The sequence below is a fragment of the Rutidosis leptorrhynchoides genome, chromosome 7 (genome assembly GCF_046630445.1).
Source record: "Rutidosis leptorrhynchoides isolate AG116_Rl617_1_P2 chromosome 7, CSIRO_AGI_Rlap_v1, whole genome shotgun sequence".
Lineage (NCBI taxonomy): Eukaryota > Viridiplantae > Streptophyta > Magnoliopsida > Asterales > Asteraceae > Rutidosis > Rutidosis leptorrhynchoides.
In genome coordinates this window covers 179,624,685-179,652,638 of record NC_092339.1, presented here as the reverse complement: position 1 = coordinate 179,652,638, position 27,954 = coordinate 179,624,685, and positions in this window count along the sequence as shown.

Genomic DNA, 27,954 nt, shown 5'->3' with positions numbered 1-27,954 from the left:
TAAGAATGATAAGCAAACCTAAGAATGATGAGCAGATAATTTTTGACACGAAATGATAAGCAAAACTTTTGACATGCAGACACGGTCGAAGTCCAGACTCACTAATGCATCCTAACGACTTATCAGTTAGACACACTAATGCAGACTTAGTTCGCTAAGACCACCGCTCTGATACCAACTGTGATGCCCCGTCCTAATCCATCTGGATGAAGTCATCAACATTTGATCCCAAAGCGATGATCGACTCCAAGTAATGTCCTTAAAATGAGCAAAATGCACAGCGGAAGATTTCTTTCATACCTGAGAATAAACATGCTTTAAAGTGTCAACCAAAAGGTTGGTGAGTTCATAGGTTTAACATAAAATAATAAAATTCAACATTTTGATAGACCACAAGATTTAAATGCTGCATGGTACAAATGGGCCCGAATCCTATACCCACCTGTAATGTACATGCTATATCTTTTAAATACAGTACATCTTTCTCGTGTACGAAACCATTTTCATAAATCATAGTAACCGTACACATATCTTGTGCACAAAAATAACATACACATAACCTGTGTATAAAATCATTCTCTCGATATATAATATTCACATCACTGGTGGCAATTATCATGTCCTCATAATTCAATGGTGGCAATTATCATGTCCACATAATTCAATGGTGGAAATTAACATATACACATAATTCAATGGTGGCAATTATCATGTCCACATAATTCAATAATAATCCGCAGAACTTCTGTCTGCATAATAATTCATTCGAGGAATGTTTTGCTTGTGTCTATCTCGTCAAACATTTATAAAAGCATTTCATGTATTCACAGTTCAAAACATATTTCAAGAGCATTTAATAAAGCAGTTGTAAAAACAGCGCATGTATTCTCAGTCCCAAAAATATAAAGAGTAAAAGGGAGCAAATGAAACTCATGCATATAAATATTGTAAAACAGTTAATAAAGCATTTGCATGTATTCTCAGCCCAAAAACGTAAAGAGTAAAAAGGGCAAATGAAACTCACGCATATAAATATTGTAAAACAGTTAATAAAGCATTTGCATGTATTCTCAGCCCAAAAACGTAAAGAGTAAAAAGGGCAAATGAACTCACGCATATAAATATTGTAAAACAGTTAATAAAGCATTTGCATGTATTCTCAGCCCAAAAACGTAAAGGGTAAAAAGGCAAATGAAACTCACCATACTGTATTTTGTAGTAAAAATACATATAACATCATTGAACAAGTATAGGGTTGGCCTCGGATTCACGAACCAATATCATTTGTATATTTCTTAATATACATAATGGTAATCGAACAAATATGTTTATAAGTTTATTATTTATATCCTTTTATATTAAATATATATGTATGTTTCATATATTCTTTTTGTACATAAACAGATATTTAAATTTTTGTTATGTGATATGTATTAATACATTTATATAAATATCATTTATTTGTTACAGTAGTATTTTAAGATAATATTTTAAGTGATGACAATAATAATAATGATAGTACTAATATTAATAATAATAATGATAATAGTATTAATAATTCTACAAATGATAATATTAATGATAATTTTTATAATAAGTTTCATAACAATGATAATAATAGTAGTTTTAATAAAGTGAATAATGTAGTAGTATTGGTAATGAAAATACTGATTTTGATAATAATGAAACTTTTGTTTAGTAATAAATATACTATTAGTTACGAAAGTGGTAGTAATACTAATATTAATGAAAATGACGATAACGTCAGTAATGATTCTTATTACAATTATTTTTGTTGATAATAACTATAATGATGCTATCAATTTATAAAACGATACTAATAATAATATTTTTTTATTGGTAATTTGTATTGGGTTCATGATAATAATAATAATAATGATCATAACTTATAATAACAATAATACATATGTAATAATTAGTAATAATATTAGTAGTTAATAATTCTTTTGACAATACTAATTAATATAATCAATAATAATAATAATAATAATAATAATAATAATAATAATAATAATAATAATAATAATAATAATAATAATAATAATAATAATAATAATAATAATAATAATAATAATAATAATAATAATAATAATAATAATAATAATAATAATAATAATAATAAATGGAAACTACCTTTAAAATGGCTTCCAAAAAAAAAAGCCCATGACGGGGCTCGAACCCGCGACCTCTCGCTACCAAACACCACTCCTTAACCAATCGAGCTGTTTGGTTTTTCTGTTTTTAATACCCTTATCAATTTATTTAACTCGTAACCAATTCTATTTACTCATTACCTTCAATTACACAATCCACGGCCTACTGTAATCAGGAACCGAATAACATCTATCAGCATGATCTAGTTATTTTGGCCCAACAACATTCGACAGCCCATCATATAAGTAAAATTTAATTTGACATGTTTAAACATTAAGCCCGATAATCGAATAAGGATTTCTTGGAGGATCGGTTATAATTGATTAAGATCTTCACAGCTGTACACCTCAACTAATCTAACCTAATCGTCACTTTTACTTTCTGTCACATCTTCAACATATTGTTAATATATATCGACTTTAAGTATCCTCATCATCTATGATTTTCTATTATTATCCAAATAATAACATCATACTTCTCCTCATCTTCATCATTCGAACAGAAACAATACGCAGGAGCAAAAGACGAGTTGCAGCAACAGTAGGTAAACAGGAACAGAATAAATCGAGTAGCAGCAGGAACAATAACGGATGAAGAAAGGGAAAAAAAATAGTTGTGGTGGTTTTACTGGTGACGGTTCACTGTTGGTAGCAGCAACAGATAAGTATAGCAGTAGCGAACATGGAGCAGTAGTGGCAGCACTACAGTGATCGTAACAAAGTGGAACAAAGTGAAGGTTAATTATTGTAGGTGGTGATCAAGTGGTGTTATGGTTTTGAGTGGGTTTTCAATGGGTTTCATAAAGGTTTGTGATTGAACGAGAGAATGAGGATAGGGGTTGTGGTGGTTAAAAAGATGATTTAAGGTGGTTTCGTATGATGATTGCGGTGGTTGTTTGTTCTCGGCCTCAAAACGAAAGAGAAGAAAGAGAGAGAGAGAATTGAATAAAGAGGTGTGGTGTAAGTACAAGGTAGTATTTCATGGTAGTCGTCAAAGAAGAAGGTGGTTATGATCAAGAATATGGTTATTGGTCTAGATGGTAATTAATATGGTTGAAGTGGTGGCATGTGATCGACATTAGCAAGAGCAACGAGAACATAGTTACGTACCTATTTCCCTTTTTAAATTTTCTAGTTTAATTCAATTGATAAAGATGTTGCAGATATAATTGATGAGGTTGATGGAAAAATGAATAATTTCCTCAATGATATAGAATGCACGATTGTCATATAGAATCAAAGGTGTCGACAGCCTATACAATCCAGGGAGAAGAAAACAAGAGTTTAGAAGGCAGATTATAGTCTACAGTTTACATCAATCAGAAAGAAAGTTAGATAGGAGAAAGAGACATGAAACAGAAAAAGAATGAAATCAATTATCTCTAACAATTTGTTTTGTTCTCATGATGTAACCTTGATTTGTACGAATTGAAACATAAAGTATCAATTACTACAGTCTGCTAACGATTGAAAACAGAATGCCTTCTGTGCTGCATATAAATATGTATATACTGTATTTATTTATCTATATAATATATCTATATGTATATAACTGTGCTTCTAAATATAAATATCTATATTTATTTAACAATTATATATGTTTATATATAAATTTCATAATTTTTGATAATTAACAAATATAAATATGTTACCACTATTAATAATACTAATAATCATATTCTACTAATAATTATACAAGTTGTATTATAATTAATTATAATAACAATTATAATAATTTTAAAACTTTTAGTTTTAGTAATTTTAGTAACCTTATTATTAATGCTAGTAGTTATATAAATGATAATAATTCATAATAATAATAATGATATTAATAAAGATAACAATAATATCATTATCAAATTAAATGTATCAAATTTCATATCTATATATTATAATAATATTCTTAATACTGATATTAATATTCACTTTTAATATTTATTATTACAACTATATTTTAATCCTTTAATAATTTATAATTATATGATATATTATATATTATATAATAAATTTTTATTGAATATTTGTTATTTATAAATTTTATACATAATACCACATACATATAATAATATTCATGCATAGATACCATATATGTTTATATTTAAATTCATTTTAAATTACACTTAATTATTTTATATTTTATTTTACATATCTAATTCTAATGTTGTAATTATATTTTATAATTTCAAATTATTATATAAACTTACATTTGTACATATACATATATATTTGCAAAAAAATTGTTCGTGAATCGTCGGGGATAGTCAAAGGGTAATTGCATTCATGTAAACTGTTCCAAAGTTTTCGAGACTCAACATTACAAACTTTGCTTATCGTGTCGGAAACATACAAAGATTAAAGTTTAAATTTGGTCAGAAATCTCCGGGTCGTCACAGTACCTACCCGTTAAAGAAATTTCGTCCTAAAATTTTAGTGTGGTTGTCATGGTTAACGATAAATATGTTTTCATGACGAATACGATTTGATAAGATAGAATTTTATCATCATTGATTAATATAGATAAAATGATTCGATTATGTGAAGCGTACGAGTGAAGCTAATACAGAAGAGTGAAATGAGTAAATGCAGATTCGTCTTAATCGGTGACGTAGTCATGGTTAAATTCCGGAATTCAAGGGATTTTAGAGGAAATCTTCGTAATCTAAAAGATCTGATTCTTCGTTGAATAAGGTAATTAAGATCTCTTAAATTAAATGCGGATATCTGCCTCGATTGCTATGTCGGATACTCTTATTATAAATTTACCTCTACCGTTCCATTATTTTCACCATTTCTATATTTTCTTTCCTTGATTTACATTTTCAAAGATTGTGAAAATGCTTAATCCAGTTCTGATCATTGTTCTTATTCTGACAATCGCAACATTCATTCTCCTCTTCCAACTCCCACAGGAGGAATCTGTTTTCTTCTACTTCACTCTTGGGGTTTTAGTGTTTTTAATTCTCCCGTGTCTTTATGTTGCGATAAGCATTGACATACACGGTTTGTAATTCCTGTGTTGTTATCAGGCTTTGTATACTCCTTTATATTTCGGGGCTCCATGCTTTTATTTTCACTTCCCGACTTTAAGTCAAGCGAATAATGATCCAGAATTCATAGGTATGGATTTTCGACTGAACATACTTAAGGTTCTAAGTGAGATTGTGATAGCACGATCTTGATTGATTAAATTACCAGAATCACTGAGAATGAAACTATCAAGAATATAATTTCTTGATACGTTCAAAGATTAAACAGAATGAAAGAGTTGTGTATCATGGCACATGATGACGTTATGATCTGTGAATCATCACGTTCCATTAGAAACTCAGCATGACTTACTATAATATAATCACGTTGATCAAGTGTCATTATATTATACTAACTCATGCATCAGTTCCCAACATTACTTCAATAACATTCATATTTTAAGCTCGAAAGTTTACAGAATATAGAAGCTAACAGTTTCTATATGATGTAACACTGATAGCACTAATAGATTAATGATTTCAGATAAGATTAGTTATGAAAATATATTCAGAAATATCGAGGATATTTATAATGAAAGATACGATGATATCTTGGAATTTTTGAATCAAGTTGTGATGAAGAAATTCATTCATAATTCAAACTTGAATTTTAAAGAAATTTAGAAACTAAAGTAGTTTCCTTTATGATGTAATGTAGATAGCATGAAGAAATAAATAATTTCGGACGAGAATATTTATGAAAATATCTTCAGAAATATCGAAGATATTTATGATGATATTTTGGAATTTCTAAGTTCGATGGTTGATGGAGAAAGATTTTCTGTAATATTTTAACATGACTTCGGGGCAAGATATACGCTGAAGACTTCATTGGATACAGAATTACCTGGATTCTTTGAATATAGGGTATGATCCTTGGATTTGTCCTTGGTCTCCTTCATGGTTAGCTCAATCCATTTTTTTTTCAGTACCAAAATTTTCTATCGAGCATTCCCAACACTCCATTCTTTATCTTCAAACTTTTGGCTCTTTAGGCCATCTACAATTTTATTGTTTCCTCTGCATTTAATGCAGTCATATCTGAATTGTTGGTTATCAATCCGAGGTGGTTTCAGGAGAATTGTGTTTTTAGATGATTAAACGCTGATGGTAGTATGGTGGAATCTAAAAGGTTCCCTGGTAACAACAAAAGAGCACGCGTAAATATCAAGGTTATAATAAGCTAATCCGAGTGAAAAGTCGAAGTTGACTTGTTGAAGCCGTGACAAAATTGGCTAATTTGAAAAGGGATTGCAAAGTTATGTTGGGTAATAATAACACTAAAGGGATTAACACAGCTATGTGTTAAATGTTTACTCATTTTCTGAGAGTTTTTCAGGTATATAACTATATGCATAAATCTTTTCTTCCGTAAATGAAGTGCGGTTGATTTATCCTCTTTATTGAGGTGTTTTCAAAAATCATGAAAGGTTTGAACGCAGATTGTAATCGTCAAGATACAATTGAGGTTTAAGATGAGATCAAGTAGCAAACTTGAAGAATTATTTAGTTTCATATGTTATAATCAATATTTTAATTCATTTTAATTGTTCAATGTTATTAGTCCTCAGTTGATAGTCCACAGTTGACAGACCAATAATTCATATATAGTTAAATATATAATATTCGAATTAATTAATACATATCGTGACCCGTGTACATGTCTCAGACTCGATCACAACTCAAACTATATATATTATTGTAGAATCAACCTCAACCCTGTATAGAGAACTCGATCATTACTGCATATAGAGTGTCTATGGTTATTCCAAATAATATATATAGATGCGTCGATATGATATGTCAAAACCTTGTATACGTGTCCCGATATTTAAAGTGCGTAAAAATAAATAACAGAAATTAAATGACGGTAAATAAAATTGGGAGAATGTAAATTGCGAGAATGTAAATTGCGATAATTAAATTGCGATAAATAAAATGTAACCAGTTAGCTAGGAATAGTTAGCGTGGATTCTTAACAAAATTTTCTCGTAGTTAATTTGTTTGTTTCTAACAAATTTTATTATGTCGAATGTTTTCTTCATTATGCCACTTGTTGGATTCTGATAGATCAAATCCAAATATGAAATTAAATGAAAATGGTTATTCTGTGGTGAACGGATACGTATATCGGTGGTTGTAAATAGGATAGTAAATGACTGTTGAATTAGATTTGAAAGAATGTATAGTGTACTTATTAATGTGAAATTTAAATATTCCTCGGGTATTACCTACCCGTTAAAATATTTTCATCATTAACAGTTTGTACGAAAGAATTTTCAATTACAGCCTTTATGAAAATATATATTCATATATATCTTCTTCAGATGTAATCATGGATTTAATGAGTCAATATGATATTAAACTCATTTGAGTTACCGTTAGAATAAGAATATATAATCTCTAAAACGTTAGAGATTATATAATCATCATGTCGAACAAAGATAAATGATGTAGAACGTCATGTAGAACGATGATTATACTCGAGGTACAGAATGAGATGTTGAGGCATGTGATGTTGAAACTTGGGTTGTTGGTGGTACTGTTGGTGCCGGTGATGTTGTTGAAGCTGGTACGTTTTGCACCATATTTTCCAAGGCTACAACTCGGGCGCGAAGCTCGTTGACTTCTTGTATTATTCCGGGATAATTGTCGGTTGGAACGAGCAGATGAAAAAAGGTTTTCAAATTGTGGATAGAATATAATCATGTCGAGCTACTCTGGAAATGAGGGTGAAGATGGTGTTTCGGATTGATTCACCGATAAGTGCTACGGGTTATTCGTCAAGAGGTGAATTTGGTTGATGGAAAAGATCGCTTTCTTCGCGTCTCCATTGATTAAGTCGACTACGAACCCATCGGATGAATTGAGGATGGATGATTGGTTAATTCATCCTGGTGACGCTCCTTTCGGAGCTTAGGTGAACATCCATGTCGGAATAGCTGTCGGAATAACTATCGGAATAGCTGTCGGAATCTGAGGGACTCGAGCTAGTTGAGGGATTCATTTCGTACGATCAAACGAAGGATTTTCGATGAGAAGTAGATTATAGGATGTACATTAGTACCCTGCAGTATATAATTTACATATGCATATATAATACTAAAATCCCATAAGTTATGGTGGAATCTATGGAAAGTGTCAGGTAAAGGTAACAATAACAGATACGCTAAGATATGAATTAGCAGATACGCTAAGATATGAATTTTTGTCTATACACTATTCATACAGTTAATGCAATAAGATGTTTCTAGACTAAGAATGATAAGCAAACCTAAGAATGATGAGCAGATAATTTTTGACACGAAATGATAAGCAAAACTTTTGACATGCAGACACGGTCGAAGTCCAGACTCACTAATGCATCCTAACGACTTATCAGTTAGACACACTAATGCAGACTTAGTTCGCTAAGACCACCGCTCTGATACCAACTGTGATGCCCCGTCCTAATCCATCTGGATGAAGTCATCAACATTTGATCCCAAAGCGATGATCGACTCCAAGTAATGTCCTTAAAATGAGCAAAATGCACAGCGGAAGATTTCTTTCATACCTGAGAATAAACATGCTTTAAAGTGTCAACCAAAAGGTTGGTGAGTTCATAGGTTTAACATAAAATAATAAAATTCAACATTTTGATAGACCACAAGATTTAAATGCTGCATGGTACAAATGGGCCCGAATCCTATACCCACCTGTAATGTACATGCTATATCTTTTAAATACAGTACATCTTTCTCGTGTACGAAACCATTTTCATAAATCATAGTAACCGTACACATATCTTGTGCACAAAAATAACATACACATAACCTGTGTATAAAATCATTCTCTCGATATATAATATTCACATCACTGGTGGCAATTATCATGTCCTCATAATTCAATGGTGGCAATTATCATGTCCACATAATTCAATGGTGGAAATTAACATATACACATAATTCAATGGTGGCAATTATCATGTCCACATAATTCAATAATAATCCGCAGAACTTCTGTCTGCATAATAATTCATTCGAGGAATGTTTTGCTTGTGTCTATCTCGTCAAACATTTATAAAAGCATTTCATGTATTCACAGTTCAAAACATATTTCAAGAGCATTTAATAAAGCAGTTGTAAAAACAGCGCATGTATTCTCAGTCCCAAAAATATAAAGAGTAAAAGGGAGCAAATGAAACTCATGCATATAAATATTGTAAAACAGTTAATAAAGCATTTGCATGTATTCTCAGCCCAAAAACGTAAAGAGTAAAAAGGGCAAATGAAACTCACGCATATAAATATTGTAAAACAGTTAATAAAGCATTTGCATGTATTCTCAGCCCAAAAACGTAAAGAGTAAAAAGGGCAAATGAACTCACGCATATAAATATTGTAAAACAGTTAATAAAGCATTTGCATGTATTCTCAGCCCAAAAACGTAAAGGGTAAAAAGGCAAATGAAACTCACCATACTGTATTTTGTAGTAAAAATACATATAACATCATTGAACAAGTATAGGGTTGGCCTCGGATTCACGAACCTATATCATTTGTATATTTATTAATATACATAATGGTAATCGAACAAATATGTTTATAAGTTTATTATTTATATCCTTTTATATTAAATATATATGTATGTTTCATATATTCTTTTTGTACATAAACAGATATTTAAATTTTTGTTATGTGATATGTATTAATACATTTATATAAATATCATTTATTTGTTACAGTAGTATTTTAAGATAATATTTTAAGTGATGACAATAATAATAATGATAGTACTAATATTAATAATAATAATGATAATAGTATTAATAATTCTACAAATGATAATATTAATGATAATTTTTATAATAAGTTTCATAACAATGATAATAATAGTAGTTTTAATAAAGTGAATAATGTAGTAGTATTGGTAATGAAAATATTGATTTTGATAATAATGACACTTCTGTTTAGTAATAAATATACTATTAGTTACGAAAGTGGTAGTAATACTAATATTAATGAAAATGACGATAACGTCAGTAATGATTCTTATTACAATTATTTTTGTTGATAATAACTATAATGATGCTATCAATTTATAAAACGATACTAATAATAATATTTTTTTTATTGGTAATTTGTATTGGGTTCATGATAATAATAATAATAATGATCATAACTTATAATAACAATAATACCTATGTAATAATTAGTAATAATATTAGTAGTTAATAATTCTTTTGACAATACTAATTAATATAATCAATAATAATAATAATAATAATAATAATAATAATAATAATAATAATAATAATAATAATAATAATAATAATAATAATAATAATAATAATAATAATAAATGGAAACTACCTTTAAAATGGCTTCCAAAAAAAAAAAAACGCCCATGACGGGGCTCGAACCCGCGACCTCTCGCTACCAAACACCACTCCTTAACCAATCGAGCTATTTGGTTTTTCTGTTTTTAATACCCTTATCAATTTATTTAACTCGTAACCAATTCTATTTACTCATTACCTTCAATTACACAATCCACGGCCTACTGTAATCAGGAACCGAATAACATCTATCAGCATGATCTAGTTATTTTGGCCCAACAGCATTCGACAGCCCATCATATAAGTAAAATTTAATTTGACATGTTTAAACATTAAGCCCGATAATCGAATAAGGATTTCTTGGAGGATCAGTTATAATTGATTAAGATCTTCACAGCTGTACACCTCCACTAATCTAACCTAATCGTCACTTTTACTTTCTGTCACATCTTCAACATATTGTTAATATATATCGACTTTAAGTATCCTCATCATCTATGATTTTCTATTATTATCCAAATAATAACATCATACTTCTCCTCATCTTCATCATTCGAACAGAAACAATACGCAGGAGCAAAAGACGAGTTGCAGCAACAGCAGGTAAACAGAAACAGAATAAATCGAGTAGCAGTAGGAACAATAACGGATGAAGAAAGGAAAAAAAAATAGTTGTGGTGGTTTTACTGGTGACGGTTCACTGTTGGTAGCAGCAACAGATAAGTATAGCAGTAGCGAACATGGAGCAGTAGTGGCAACACTACAGTGATCGTAACAAAGTGGAACAAAGTGAAGGTTAATGATTGTAGGTGGTGATCAAGTGGTGTTATGGTTTTGAGTGGGTTTTCAATGGGTTTCATAAAGGTTTGTGATTGAACGAGAGAATGAGGATAGGGGCTGTGGTGGTTAAAAAGATGATTTAAGGTGGTTTCGTATGATGATTGTGGTGGTTGTTTGTTCTCGGCCTCAAAATGAAAGAGAAGAAAGAGAGAGAGAGAATTGAATAAAGAGGTGTAGTGTAAGTACAAGGTAGTATTTCATGGTAGTCGTCAAATAAAAAGGTGGTTATGATCAAGAATATGGTTATTGGTCTAGATGGTAATTAATATGGTTGAAGTGGTGGCATGTGATCGACATTAGCAAGAGCAACGAGAACATAGTTACGTACCTATTTCCCTTTTAAAATTTTCTAGTTTAATTCAATTGATAAAGATGTTGCAGATATAATTGATGAGGTTGATGGAAAAATGAATAATTTCCTCAATGATATAGAATGCACGATTGTCATATAGAATCAAAGGTGTCGACAGCCTATACAATCCAGGGAGAAGAAAACAAGAGTTTAGAAGGCAGATTATAGTCAACAGTTTACATCAATCAGAAAGAAAGTTAGATAGGAGAAAGAGACATGAAACAGAAAAAGAATGAAATCAATTATCTCTAACAATTTGTTTTGTTCTCGTGATGTAACCTTGATTTGTACGAATTGAAACATAAAGTATCAATTACTAAAGTCTGCTAACGATTGAAAACAGAATACCTTCTATGCTGTATATAAATATGTATATACTGTATTTATTTATCTATATAATATATCTATATGTATATAACTGTGCTTCTAAATATAAATATATGTATTTATTTAACAATTATATATGTTTATATATAAATTTCATAATTTTTGATAATTAACAAATATAAATATGTTACCACTATTAATAATACTAATAATCATATTCTACTAATAATTATACAAGTTGTATTATAATAACAATTATAATAATTTTAAAACTTTTAGTTTTAGTAATTTTAATAACCTTATTATTAATGCTAGTAGTTATATAAATGATAATAATTCATAATAATAATAATGATATTAATAAAGATAACAATAATATCATTATCAAATTAAATGTATCAAATTTCATATCTATATATTATAATAATATTCTTAATACTGATATTAATATTCACTTTTAATATTTATTATTACAACTATATTTTAATCCTTTAATAATTTATAATTATATGATATATTATATATTATATAATAAATTTTTATTGAATATTTGTTATTTATAAATTTTATACATAATACCACATACATATAATAATATTCATGCATAGATACCATATATGTTTATATTTAAATTTATTTTAAATTACACTTAATTATTTTGTATTTTATTTTACATATCTAATTCTAATGTTGTAATTATATTTTATAATTTCAAATTATTATATAAACTTACATTTGTACATATACATATATATTTGCAAAAAAATTGTTCGTGAATCGTCGGGGATAGTCAAAGGGTAATTGCATTCATGTAAACTGTTCCAAAGTTTTCGAGACTCAACATTACAAACTTTGCTTATCGTGTCGGAAACATACAAAGATTAAAGTTTAAATTTAGTCAGAAATCTCCGGGTCGTCACATTGGGATGTTCCTGAAAATAGCTACCGAAGAGGAAAGGGAGCCATGTGCTTCCTGCAACAGCTGTTGGCTGAAGTACAAACATCCTTTGGACCAGCGGGCAATATATTGTTTACATGGTTAATATAATCTCTATAAATAGATGAACTCCACCATTGTAATATTTAGTGATGTGGGATATAAAATCGATAGAGTCTAAAAATCTTGTATATGCTTCATTCGTTCGAATGCTATCAAGGGCGTAATCTGTATCAACATGTTATCTATTTCATTAAAGATAACAACGTTCTTTGAGATTATACCAATAAAAAAATAACGTTAAAAATTACTTTGACTCTGATTTAATTATTTACTTAATTATATGCTTAAGTGTTAAAATGTTTTTAATTAGTAAAAGAAATTATATTCACTCCCCTCTACAATACTTCATGTTGTTAATCGGGACCAACACCCTTTATGTTAAGGTATTGTTTGAGTTGTTAGTTGAGGTACTTGTGGTGGTTTAGAGGTGTTTTGAAGCTAAAACATTCAGAGAAATAATTTCAGTTCGAACCACAAGTGCCAGACTTTTTTAGGTAAAAAATGAGTTTTCTAGGCCTCCCTTTCGTGAGATTTTAAGGGTATTTTACCTCCCTTTCGCGAGACAAACATTGAGCTTAACTCATGACGCAACCCGAAGAACAAACGAACGTGAACAACCTTTAACATGCAGTTCACGATCATGAGCCTATGGGCAGCAAGACCTTCGCGAATGCAAGGTTTGGGCGGCCAGATCAGCTGTATAAATTCACATATCGAGCAGCTTTTAGGGGGTAACAAATTGGTTCCGTTTTTGGGCAATTTTAGGTCAATTTTTGAGGTTCAAAGGCTAATCTTCACCAAATAAGAAGGTGTTAACATTAAAGCTTCAATCTTTGATAATCATTCATCATTGGTAACTTATCTTTCAACAATTTTGGTGATAAAACTATGAATTGCCATTCTTTCCATTGTTTGGTTGATTGTTTGAGTATGTTAGGCTAAACTTCCTTTTTGTTTGCTTGGATGTATTAACTTTTAATTGTGGATTGTTCTTATTCTATGGATTTTTATATTTGAATATTGATTATTGATTATTGAACTTGATTAAATGATCCATTATTGAGTTTTGAAAGGACTAGACCTCATATTCAAAAACTGACACATTTTTTTAACAGTGCTCTGTCACAGTTATACTGTGCGGCACGCCAGAATTCTGTGCGGCGCGCTGCACCACTACACCTAATGCTCAGATTTCCAAATTAGCTTCGGCATCTAAGACAAATGTTAGTTCACGGAGCGCAAGGATACTGCGTGTAATGACCCGCACTTTTTCGATCATACTATACTTATAAGATTAATATTTACATAAATTAAACCTTGCCAACATGATAAGCAATCCAAATTGTCGAGATTTATATTTCCAAAAAGAGTTTTACACAACGTTTGACCGTCTAGTTTGACCGATGATATCACGAACTATACAATATATGATAATTATACGTTTGTGTATATAAATGTATATATACATATTTAACATGATTAATAAATGTTTTAATATCTCATTTTGTATTAATAACAACAAGTTATATGTGTATTTTGAAACTACTAACTTAAGTTTTCAAAACGATAACAATACGTAACGTTATTTGACTTAAATACTTAAGACTATAATGTTTATACATATATTGTATAAGTAATGTATTTAATCACTTTTAAGAACTTAAATACATAAAATCATATAAGTGTATTCACAAAAGATAGCTATATTTGAATCCTCATTCCATTTTTCACAAAATTTCTATACGTATATTTAGAGTATTTGTACTCGTATCATACCTAGCTCCTATACGTATTTACTAATAGTAAATACACATCAAAATCACCACCTAACCAGCCATTATTCATGCCCTTAGAGCTAGGTAATTACTTTTGAATCATTGCAAGACTAATTACAAAAATACAAACTAGAATTTTGTCATGTTATCCTTAAAGATCACATTTTTAGGAGTATATATGTATCATCATTTTTGATTCATTTTTACTTCAATCTCTTAACTAAAAACACACACTCTTTATTACTCTCTAAACTCCATAACAATCCAGCAAAATTCCATAAAGATCTAGCTTCAAAAACCATACTAAAACACCATAAGAAAACCATACAAAAACACTTCAAGAAAACCTTCCAAGAACACCAACTTACTTCCAATCTTTCATCCACTTCCATCACCCTTTTGATTCTAGCTTCTTACTTCTCTTTTACAGCAAACTTATCCAAGGAACTTGAGGTAGAATCTATGTTCATAACCTTATTCGATTCATATATATATAGCTATCTTATTTTGTGGTACAAAAGTTTAACAACAAGAACATAGTTTGAATGTTTTCAAACTTGTTTGCAAACTAAATAGATCCTTCTAACTTAACTTTTAAAATACTTCAAGACATGTAATATAACTTATTTATATGTTAATTTAACAAGATAAAACTTGGTTTTTCAAAGTATAAGTATTTTTGGAAAAATGGTCATTAAATGATTTTGTTGTAACAAAAATGTTTAACTTCATATGTTTCACTAATGTTTCACTTATGCCGTATGATTTTGAATACAAACCAAGGTATTTACAGTTCATAGTCTTAAAGAAGAACTCGATCCAAGAAGATGGCAATTTGAATCAACGAAAACGGACTTGTAACGAAGAAACTATGACCGAAACAAAATTGGTTATCCTAGACAATTTCAACTTCGGGATTCATTGGAAAAATTTACATAAAATCACATACTTCTAAGATAACATGATATTTTATATATATGTACTCATAATTCAATTTCATATGGTTCAGGATCACCCGTAAGCAACACGAGAAGATTAATCATAAGATCCCATGATTGTACGCAACACGTCATTTGACAACACCGGTACTTTATGTACGCAACACGTCATTTGACAACACCGGTACCATGGGTCAAGATTAATCTCGACCAATACATATACGATGGGGTTTTATTGATTTCGTTGGGGGTTTTATTTATTTCATTGCGGGTATATTAAACATCTAAAAATGAACCATTAAAATTGAATTACTAACATCGGACTGCTAACTACGGACTAAGGAATTATTCAAAGTATTAAAAGTATAACAAGTATATATTTATAACGTTTGTTTAAAAATGAAAACATATTGATATATTATATATGGATAGGTTCGTGATATCAACCGGAAGACCGAGTCAAAATATATATATCATCAAGACAAGAGTGAGTATATAGTCCCACTTTTAAACTCTAAATATTTCGGGATGAGAATACATGTATTTTATGTTTTACGTTATGGACACAAGTAACTGAAAAATATATTCTACGTTGAGTTGTACCACTAGCATACTTCCCTGTAGCTTGGTAACTAATATTTACAGCGGTATTGTAAACGCGAATCCTGTTGATAGATCTATCGGGCCTGACAACCCCAATCGGACTGGACGACCAGTATTCAACGGTTGCACAGTACTTCGTTTTGTGACTACACTTGGTACGGTGTAGTAAGATTTCATATTAAAGGGAATATGCGACGTGAAAATGTTAAGTATGGTTACCAAGTGCTCAACCACTTAGAATATTTTTATTGAAATGTTTATATACGAAATCTTGTGGTCTATATATATATATTGCTGCGCACTAAACCTATATCTCACCAACTTTATGTTGACGTTTTTAAACATGTTTATTCTCAGGTGATAATTAAAGCTTCCGCTGCATTATGTTGAATCTAAGCAGGATCATGCGTACTCATATTTGTGTCAAAAATAAAACTGCATATCCGAGGACGTGTGTTGTAAAATATGCTAGAAATCGTGTTGTTATTATCATTTGTAAAGTTTGTAAGTCGAAGATTATCGTTAAACGATAATCATCTTTTTATTGTCTAAAGCTTGTAACAAAAATAATGGTTTGGTTTGTAATGTATAATATATGCAGTTTTCCTTTTTAAAAATGTCGCATATAGAGGTCAATACCTCGCAATGAAATCATACGTTATCTAACACGTTCTTATGGTTAAGGACGGGTTATGACATGTGGTATCAGAGCGGTGGTCTTAGCGAACCAGGTTTGCATTAGTGTGTCTAACTGATAAGTCGTTAGGATACATTAGTAAAGTCTGGACTTTGACCGGGTCTGATTTAAAAAAAAAAAACCATTGCTTATCACTGTTGGTTAAAATTTATATGTAAATATTATATAAGTACTAATGGGTTAGTTGTTGTGTGATAGATGTCGAGCTCAAAAATTGTTATCACAATCAACGACTCCGAATCAGAATCTTCAGATGGCGTTCCAGTCATTAACCTGTCCGATGACGAAAATGATATCCTTGGGGAAGACTCACAATTTCCGGATGAACCAACTATAGAAATATCGGAAAGTGAACCCGAGGAGGAAAGTGAACCCGAGGAGGAAAGTGAACCCGAGGAGGAAAGTGAACCCGAGGAGGAAAGTGAACCCGAGGAAGAAATACAGGAAATTACAAAAGATGAGTTCGAACTAGGAAAGAAACGAAAGGCTAATGAATTAGAAAATCCAAATCCCGAGTTTAATGAGAATGATGTGGCACCAATTCCACTCAACACTACCACCCCTATCCCTGCTATTCCTATTCGTTCTGTCCCGGCATCCAGTTCTTCAGTCCCACAGCCAAAATATAGGCAGACAGTTAGGATAAGCGTTAAGCAAATCTTTGTGTCTAAACGTCCTAGAAAATAGATCAAACGATGCGCTGCTGTGTCAAACCATGGAACCGAATAATGTTTTGTATAATATTAATAGTGTGGTTTGCTTAATGTTCGATGTAAGATAAGCATATGTAAAATATTGAAGTATGAAATGCAATAATTTTCCATGGTTAAGTATTATTTAGATTGTAGTAATTGATTCTGTACTAAGCTATTAAGTATGAACATTAACGGGTAGGTACTACCCAAGATATAATTATAAAACGCTAATAAGAAGAAAAGGCTTTTATAATAATACCTAGTTCATATTATTAATACGCTGTAATGTACTATAAATACACACTACATCTATAATAATCCATGTGAATAATTATTTTCTTTCATTAGGAAATGGCGCGATTGAATCGAATGACGGAACAAGAAGTCGAGGACTTCATCAACCAGCGAGTGAACGACAGAATGTTATGGGTTGAGGCTGCAAGAGCTGCTGCAGTTAATCCAAATCCTCGTGTAGGATGCTCCTACAAGACGTTTCAAGCTTGCAAGCCTTCATCATTCAGTGGAACGGAAGGGCCGATCGGTTTAACCCGATGGATAGAAAAGATGGAGACGGTGTTTAAAATCAGTGGTTGTGATGAAAAAGACATGACCAAGTTTGCATCGTGCACTTTACAAGATAGTGCACTCACATGGTGGAAGAATTATGTGAAGGCGGTAGGAGGAGATGTAGCTTATGATACTCCATGGGAAGAATTCAAAGCAATGATAATCACCGAGTATTGTCCAAGGAATGAGGTTATTAAGTTAGAAGATGAGTTACGAAGTTTGAAGGTGGTTGGTACTGAAATCACCAACTACAACCAGCGATTCATGGAATTAGTTTTGCTATGTCCTGAATTGGTTCCAACCGAAGAACGGAAGATTGAAATGTACAAAGCTGGTTTGCCCAAAAAGGTCAAGGCAAATGTTACAGCATCGAAACCTAAGACAATTCATGAAGCTATAACCATGGCGAACGAGCTAATGGATCAGGTCATTTTGGACAAGAAAGCATTCAATACTGAGGTGAAGGTATTGGGAAACAAGAAAAAGTGGAATGGAAGTTATGATCGAGGTAACCAACAACAACCTTATAAGAAACAAGAAACCACAAAAGGTGCGAGTAGTGGTTCAGGTTTTGGTTATAAAGGACAAAGTCCTTTATGCAACCGTTGCCACAAACATCACTTTGGTTACTGTAGTGTGTTATGCACCAAGTGTAATCGACAAGGTCATCTTGCGGAAGATTGTAAGGCTCTCGTTACAAATGGCAACAAGACTCCTGCCACCAACGCAAATAGAACTGCTTTGGCTAACATTACTTGTTTTGGGTGTGGAAAACAAGGTCACTATAAGAGTCAGTGCCCGAATCAGAATGGCGGACCTGCACGTGGAAGAGCGTTTGTTATTAATGCTAGAGAGGCACGAGAAGACCCGGAGCTTGTTACGGGTACGTTTACCATTAATAACTTATCAGCATCTATTTTATTTGATACTGGCGCCGATAGAAGTTACGTGTGTATAAATTTTTACACTAAATTGAATTGTTCATCATTACCTCTAGATGCTAAGTACTTGATTGAGTTAGCTAATGGTAAACTAATTAAAGCCGATAAAATTTGTCGTGGTTGTGAAATAAATCTAGCCGGAGAAACGTTTAAAATCGACTTAATACCCGTAGAATTAGGAGGTTTTGATGTAATAGTCGGCATGGACTGGATGTCCAAAGTAGGAGCGGAAGTTGTTTGTGCCAAGAAGGCAATTCGTATTCCTGGTAAGGATAAAATGCCGGTGATGATTTACGGAGAGAAGGGTGATTCAAAGCCAAAACTCATTAGCTGTTTGAAAGCCAAGAAGTGTTTAGAAAAGGGATGTTACGCTATTTTAGCACATGTTAATAAAGTCGAAAAGAAAGAAAAGTGCATCAATGACGTGCCTGTGGCAAGAGATTTTCCTGAAGTTTTTCCGGAAGAATTGCCGGGATTACCTCCATTTAGATCGGTAGAATTTCAAATAGATTTAGTACCAGGAGCTGCACCAGTGGCTCGTGCTCCATATAGACTTGCACCGTCCGAGTTAAAAGAACTTCAAAGTCAGTTAAAAGAATTACTGGACCGTGGATTCATACGACCGAGTACTTCACCGTGGGGAGCTCCAATTTTGTTTGTTAAGAAGAAAGATGGATCTTTTAGGATGTGTATAGACTATCGTGAATTAAATAAGTTAACTATCAAGAATCGGTATCCACTACCGAGAATTGATGACTTATTTGATCAATTGCAAGGATCATGTGTTTATTCAAAAATCGACTTAAGATCGGGCTATCATCAACTACGCGTCAAAGAAGAGGACATTCCGAAAACTGCTTTTCGGACACGTTATGGTCATTACGAATTTTTGGTTATGCCGTTTGGATTGACGAATGCGCCAGCTGTATTCATGGACCTCATGAATCGAGTTTGTAGTCCGTATTTAGATAAGTTTGTTATCGTTTTCATTGATGATATTCTTATCTATTCCAAGAGTGAGCAAGAGCATGAAGAGCATTTAAGGTTGATACTGGAGTTGTTGAGAAAAGAACAACTTTATGCTAAATTTTCTAAGTGTGCTTTCTGGTTGAAAGAAGTACAATTTCTTGGCCACGTTGTTAGTAGCAAAGGAATTCAGGTTGATCCAGCAAAAACTGAAGCCATTGAAAAATGGGAGACTCCTAAGACACCAATGCAGATACGCCAATTTTTGGGTTTAGCCGGTTATTATAGAAGGTTTATTCAAGATTTTTCTCGAATAGCTAAGCCGTTGACAGCATTAACGCAAAAAGGGAAGAAATACGAATGGACCTCGGAGCAGGAGAACGCATTTCAATTATTGAAGAAGAAGTTAACTACGGCGCCTATTTTATCGTTACCTGAAGGGAACGATGATTTTGAAATATATTGTGACGCTTCGCGACAAGGTTTTGGTTGTGTTCTTATGCAACGAAAGAAAGTAATTGCATTTGCATCCCGACAATTGAAGATTCACGAGCGGAATTATACGACGCATGATCTAGAACTGGGAGCAGTCGTGTTTGCATTGAAGATGTGGAGACATTACTTGTATGGGGTTAAATTCACTGTGTTTACTGATCATAAAAGCCTTCAACATATTTTCGATCAAAAACAGCTGAACATGAGGCAACGTAGGTGGGTTGAGTTAATAAATGACTATGATTGTGAAATTCGTTATCATCCCGGGAAAGCGAACGTGGTGGCCGACGCTCTAAGCAGAAAGGAACGAGAACCAATTCGAGTACGAGCGATGAACATAAAAATTCGCATGAATCTCAACTCACAAATCAAAGAAGTTCAACGAGAAGCACTTACTAAAGAAAATATAGGAAATGAAATAATGAAGAAGTATGAGAAGCAACTCGTTATGCGGGAAGATGGAATTCGATATTTTGCAAATCGTATTTGGGTACCGAAGTTGGGTGGATTAAGGAAGTTGATATTGAACGAGGCACATAAGACAAGATATTCGATACATCCTGGAGTTGGAAAGATGTACCAAGATCTTAAGACGCATTATTGGTGGCCTAATTTAAAAACAGACGTTGCAACATATGTTGGGGAGTGTTTAACTTGTTCCAAGGTTAAAGCAGAACACCAGAAGCCGTCAGGGTTACTTCAACAACCAGAAATCCCAGAATGGAAATGGGATGGTATTACCATGGATTTCATCACGAAGTTACCAAAGACTGCCTGGGGATACGACACCATTTGGGTGATTGTTGATCGTCTCACCAAGTCTGCACATTTCTTGCCTATAAAGGAAACAGATAGAATGGAGAAACTATTACGATTGTATAGAAAGGAAGTTGTTTCAAGGCATGGGATACCTATTTCCATTATATCCGATCGTGATAGTAGATTTACCTCAAAGTTTTGGCAATCACTACAGGAGGCACTAGGAACTCGGTTGGATATGAGTACCGCATATCATCCACAAACCGATGGACAGAGTGAGAGAACGATTCAGACTCTCGAAGACATGCTCAGGGCATGTGTGATCGATTTTGGAAACGGATGGGATAAATATCTACCGTTAGCAGAATTCTCGTATAATAATAGTTATCATGCGAGCATTGGAGCTGCGCCATTCGAAGCATTGTACGGAAGGAAGTATAGATCTCCTATCTGTTGGAATGAAGTAGGAGATCGACAATTAACTGGTCCCGAGATCATACATGAAATGACTGAGAAGATAGTGCAAATCAAGGAGAGATTGAAAACAGCCCGTAGTCGCCAAAAGAGCTACGCCGATGTTCGAAGGAAACCATTAGAGTTTCAGGTCGGGGACATGGTTATGCTAAAGGTGTCACCTTGGAAAGGTGTAATACGTTTCGGCAAAAGGGGTAAACTGAACCCAAGGTACGTAGGCCCGTTCAAGATCATCGAACGCATTGGACCGGTAGCTTATCGACTCGAGTTACCGCAACAACTCGCTGGAGTACATAATACCTTTCACGTCTCAAACCTGAAGAAGTGTCTTGCAAAGGAAGACCTCACCATTCCTCTTGAAGAAATTCATGTCGACGAGAAACTACAATTCGTCGAAGAACCAATCGAAATCATGGACCGTGAAGTTAAACAGCTCAAACAGAGTAATATACCGATTGTTAAGGTTCGTTGGAATGCTAGAAGAGGTCCCGAGTTTACTTGGGAACGAGAGGATCAGATGAAACGAAAGTATCCGCATTTGTTTCTCGATGATGCAAAATAGGTACAATTTTAAAATTTCGGGACGAAATTTATTTAACGGGGAGGTAATGTAACGACCCGCACTTTTTCGATCATACTATACTTATAAGATTAATATTTACATAAATTAAACCTTGCCAACATGATAAGCAATCCAAATTGTCGAGATTTATATTTCCGAAAAGAGTTTTACACAACGTTTGACCGTCTAGTTTGACCGATGATATCACGAACTATACAATATATGATAATTATACGTTTGTGTATATAAATGTATATATACATATTTAACATGATTAATAAATGTTTTAATATCTCATTTTGTATTAATAACAACAAGTTATATGTGTATTTTGAAACTACTAACTTAAGTTTTCAAAACGATAACAATACGTAACGTTATTTGACTTAAATACTTAAGACTATAATGTTTATACATATATTGTATAAGTAATGTATTTAATCACTTTTAAGAACTTAAATACATAAAATCATATAAGTGTATTCACAAAAGATAGCTATATTTGAATCCTCATTCCATTTTTCACAAAATTTCTATACGTATATTTAGAGTATTTGTACTCGTATCATACCTAGCTCCTATACGTATTTACTAATAGTAAATACACATCAAAATCACCACCTAACCAGCCATTATTCATGCCCTTAGAGCTAGGTAATTACTTTTGAATCATTGCAAGACTAATTACAAAAATACAAACTAGAATTTTGTCATGTTATCCTTAAAGATCACATTTTTAGGAGTATATATGTATCATCATTTTTGATTCATTTTTACTTCAATCTCTTAACTAAAAACACACACTCTTTATTACTCTCTAAACTCCATAACAATCCAGCAAAATTCCATAAAGATCTAGCTTCAAAAACCATACTAAAACACCATAAGAAAACCATACAAAAACACTTCAAGAAAACCTTCCAAGAACACCAACTTACTTCCAATCTTTCATCCACTTCCATCACCCTTTTGATTCTAGCTTCTTACTTCTCTTTTACAGCAAACTTATCCAAGGAACTTGAGGTAGAATCTATGTTCATAACCTTATTCGATTCATATATATATAGCTATCTTATTTTGTGGTACAAAAGTTTAACAACAAGAACATAGTTTGAATGTTTTCAAACTTGTTTGCAAACTAAATAGATCCTTCTAACTTAACTTTTAAAATACTTCAAGACATGTAATATAACTTATTTATATGTTAATTTAACAAGATAAAACTTGGTTTTTCAAAGTATAAGTATTTTTGGAAAAATGGTCATTAAATGATTTTGTTGTAACAAAAATGTTTAACTTCATATGTTTCACTAATGTTTCACTTATGCCGTATGATTTTGAATACAAACCAAGGTATTTACAGTTCATAGTCTTAAAGAAGAACTCGATCCAAGAAGATGGCAATTTGAATCAACGAAAACGGACTTGTAACGAAGAAACTATGACCGAAACAAAATTGGTTATCCTAGACAATTTCAACTTCGGGATTCATTGGAAAAATTTACATAAAATCACATACTTCTAAGATAACATGATATTTTATATATATGTACTCATAATTCAATTTCATATGGTTCAGGATCACCCGTAAGCAACACGAGAAGATTAATCATAAGATCCCATGATTGTACGCAACACGTCATTTGACAACACCGGTACTTTATGTACGCAACACGTCATTTGACAACACCGGTACCATGGGTCAAGATTAATCTCGACCAATACATATACGATGGGGTTTTATTGATTTCGTTGGGGGTTTTATTTATTTCATTGCGGGTATATTAAACATCTAAAAATGAACCATTAAAATTGAATTACTAACATCGGACTGCTAACTACGGACTAAGGAATTATTCAAAGTATTAAAAGTATAACAAGTATATATTTATAACGTTTGTTTAAAAATGAAAACATATTGATATATTATATATGGATAGGTTCGTGATATCAACCGGAAGACCGAGTCAAAATATATATATCATCAAGACAAGAGTGAGTATATAGTCCCACTTTTAAACTCTAAATATTTCGGGATGAGAATACATGTATTTTATGTTTTACGTTATGGACACAAGTAACTGAAAAATATATTCTACGTTGAGTTGTACCACTAGCATACTTCCCTGTAGCTTGGTAACTAAAATTTACAGCGGTATTGTAAACGCGAATCCTGTTGATAGATCTATCGGGCCTGACAACCCCAATCGGACTGGACGACCAGTATTCAACGGTTGCACAGTACTTCGTTTTGTGACTACACTTGGTACGGTGTAGTAAGATTTCATATTAAAGGGAATATGCGACGTGAAAATGTTAAGTATGGTTACCAAGTGCTCAACCACTTAGAATATTTTTATTGAAATGTTTATATACGAAATCTTGTGGTCTATATATATATATTGCTGCGCACTAAACCTATATCTCACCAACTTTATGTTGACGTTTTTAAACATGTTTATTCTCAGGTGATAATTAAAGCTTCCGCTGCATTATGTTGAATCTAAGCAGGATCATGCGTACTCATATTTGTGTCAAAAATAAAACTGCATATCCGAGGACGTGTGTTGTAAAATATGCTAGAAATCGTGTTGTTATTATCATTTGTAAAGTTTGTAAGTCGAAGATTATCGTTAAACGATAATCATCTTTTTATTGTCTAAAGCTTGTAACAAAAATAATGGTTTGGTTTGTAATGTATAATATATGCAGTTTTCCTTTTTAAAAATGTCGCATATAGAGGTCAATACCTCGCAATGAAATCATACGTTATCTAACACGTTCTTATGGTTAAGGACGGGTTATGACACTGCGCGGTGCGCCCAAGAAATTAACCATGGACACCAGAAACTAACTCAGCATCTGTCACTACCTTACGCTATACTGCACAATGCGCCAAATCCTGCGCGGCACGTAGTAACACGCATTCAAAACTGCAGTTTCAAAAACATACTTAACCACAATTTCATTTCACCAAATGTCATAGACACTTCGAAACCTGTTAACCGATAATACAACGCAAAATACAAATGTTTCACAACGTTCACAACATCGGGTACATCTCGACCCATAAAATTCATTAAATGTATAAGATAACCCGAAATACACATAGTGATCAAGCATAGGATAATCGGATCGGGTTCGGTCCATGCTTGACATCATTAAGAGGGAATTTAAGGGTCAATCGAGTTTAACTCTCCGGTCCGGAGTACCGTGAATAACCCCTTGCGAGATGAGGATCTCAACAGGGGTGGTTAAACGTAGACCCACCATCGGCGGTTAGTCCGGTCATCGATGGCTCACGCTAAGTTGTAGGGTTTATGTTCACGGAACGTTACCCGTATATCAAGGATGTTTAATGAAATGCTATAAGTCCAGTTGCGTGTGTATAATTGTGCTATGCGCTACTGTTCTTAGAGTATTTGTGTGTGAAAGTGAATTCTGGAATGCCTTGTGCTGTGGACGAAGTCTTGTATTTATAGGATAATCTTTCTTGTCTTCTATTGCCACGTAATAAGGTTAAAAGGATCGTGGCCTGCAAATAGTACGTCTTCAAGCGAGCTAATCCGACAAAAGTAAAAAGTGTTCTAGTCGGTTCTGATCTTCTGTCTGCCAGGTGTCCTCTGCTAGCTACATCATCGCCTGACATGTGGATGTTTCCAACGCGTGTGGATGGGATTGGCGCCATGGTTGTGAGCATAGCGCTCTATGCCTTAGCGCGTACCCTTGTAAATCCTTGTTAGCGATGCTGTTTGATGCGCTACACGAGCTGATCGGGTATGCATATCATTAAGTCCCCCCGTTCAATGGTATGCGTAGGTACAGCGCATGGCGTTGAACTCAACTTGTAACCATCGTTCAATGGTATGCGCAGGCATGACGCATGGCGTTGAACTCAACTTGTAACCACCGTTCAATGGTTGCGTAGGTGTTGTGCATGGCGTTGTCCTCAACTTGTAACAATTCGCTCAACAGTGTGCGCAGGTGTTGCGTATGGTGTTGTCCTCAACTTGTAACAACCGTTCATCTATTCTTCTACTTATGCTTCAATAAAATGTTTTGTCCTGCTGCATTAAATGCAAAGAAATCGATGCGACGTTTATCTGTTGCTACAGTTGTCATTCCGCCGTTTTCGCCGCCTTTGGTTACCTCATACTCTTCCCCTTCCATCTTTTGACACGTGGCTCCATCTCCGCCTTTCATATTTTAACCTCCCTTTTTCAACTTCTCTTGAGGCTTTTTTCATGTTTTTACTCTCCTATAAATACCTCATAAGCATCTATTTCAGTTTTTACTTCAGTTGTGCTCTCTAATCCTGTGCAAATCTTATCGGTTTATTACTTCGACTTTGCTTCTTTAGCTTTTTCAGGTTAGCGCGTGCTTAGTTTCTTTTCTTACGATCTTTTGAATTACTTGTTAATAGATGGCTTCTTCTTCGTCTACTTCTGAGCCTCCAAACTACAAGGTTATTAGGTCTATTATGACTAAGCGTAAAATCGCGCTTTTGGTGGATTGGTACCCACATTTGGCCGATTTGAAACCTACAGCGCCCTTACCTGACCAGTGCGCGAGTGATGTTATTGACGGTAAGGTTGCCGTTTATCGACAAGTAATGGTACAAGGGAATGTGCGTTATCCTCCCACTTCTTTCTTCATGGAGGTCCTTAGCCATTTTAATATCGGTATTGGCCAGCTGTACCCATATAGCGCTTATCGCGTTACCCTCTTCGAGATGATTTGCCGCTACTATCGATTTCCTCCATCGTTGGATTTGTTTAAGAACATATTTTCGTACCGTAAAAACCAACAAAGTTTGTATTCTTTTAACGACAGAATTAACTTTGTAAAGCGCCTGAAAGTCGGTGTGCGCAAGAAGTGGAAGAACTCGTTCTTCTTTATCGATGATTCTTTTATCCCTCTTGCGTATAGAAATATTTGCGCATGGCACACGGACGCTACGAATGCACAGTTAAATGCCAGGCCTCCCCTTTTCCCAGATGATCAGTAGAGACTTGGGCATTTCTACAACCACGAGCTCCCCATCTGCCAATATAGGTCAGATATTTTATGGATTGCTAATATGTGCCCCTATCTGCCTGCCCTGCCAGTTATCAAAGACGCCAATGGTAATGATAGGCGGCAGATGGGCTTTATTTTTGTACTTGTTCTCCTTTCATTACTTTCGTCTAACTTAGCTTGTTAAATTTGCAGAGACGCGTCTAGACAGACTTCTTGCTTCGCGCGATATTGACAGCTTTCATACTGAGATGCCCGAAGTGGAGAACAAGGATGAGTAGGACATGGATGTTGATGAGCAAGTTTATGGTGATACTGTTATTGGTATCGGTTGTTCTGGTGACGTCAACCAAGGAGAGGGTCGTGCAGGTGATGACTCTCATCAAACAGATGCTGGAGTGGCCAAGGTGATTGAGCCCCCAACCAA